We start from the raw sequence: 1,010 nt of genomic DNA on the forward strand, positions 1-1,010 counted from the left end.
TTAGATAGGCTCACAGGTTCCCCGCTAATCTCCCTGGCCTCTCCTTCCCAGCCTCAGACAGGCCAATAGTCAAACACGTAAAAACACGCCTGATAGATTACTGCCACCAAGGACGCGAGAGGCAGTTGCCTGGCGGCCTCTCGCCGAGCTGAGAGCTTATCTCTACCTCCTGGAGCTGGGCCTCAGCAGTTTCCTCCTCCTGGGGCACGGACTTCTTGGTCTGTGTGTGTTTTCTTCCCCTTTGGTTTACCCGTTCCTGGAGATACAGTTGTCTGCTGTCCATCCGTAGACATTCACTGGGCACTTTTTGTTGGCCAGACTCCAGCAGGACTTGCTCTTCCACCTGCCCAGAGCGGGGCCAAGTCTGCAGGAGCTTCAAGATGTCCCTGGAGGCGGGATGCATGCCATGGGGGTGTGTGCAGGGTCCACTGTCTGACAGTAAAGCAGGGGCCAGACCTGGCTCCAAATCCTACTTCCAGCAACTTAATAATAAAGACACAATCCAGCTTTGGTTGGGCACAGTGGCTCACAGCTGTTATCCCAGCACTCTGGGAGGCTGAGACAGGAGGATTGCTTGAGTTCAGGAGTTTGAGACCAGCCTGGGCAACATGGAGAGACCCTGTCTCTACAAAAAATACAAAAATTAGCTGGGTGTGGTGGTGTTTGCCTGGTGCCTGTAGTTTCAGCTACTCAGGAGGTTTGGGTGGGAGGATCACTTGAGCCTGGGAAGTGGAGGTTGCACTGAGCCGAGATACTACCACTGCACTCCTGCCTGGCAACACAGGGAGACACTGTGTCAACAAAAAAAATCTACATTTTTTTTGATAGGGAGTCTTGCTCTGTTGCCAGGGTTGCCAGGCAAGAGTGCAGTGGCACTGTCTTGGCTCACTGCAGCCTTTCCTCCTGGGTCCAAGCGATTCTTGTGCCTCAGCCTCCCAAGCAGCTGGGATTACAGGTACATGCCACCACACCCGGCTAATTTTTGTAGTTTTAGTAGAGACAGGGTTTCA

The sequence above is a fragment of the Callithrix jacchus genome, chromosome 5 (assembly GCF_049354715.1).
Source record: "Callithrix jacchus isolate 240 chromosome 5, calJac240_pri, whole genome shotgun sequence".
Taxonomy (NCBI): Eukaryota; Metazoa; Chordata; class Mammalia; order Primates; family Cebidae; genus Callithrix; species Callithrix jacchus.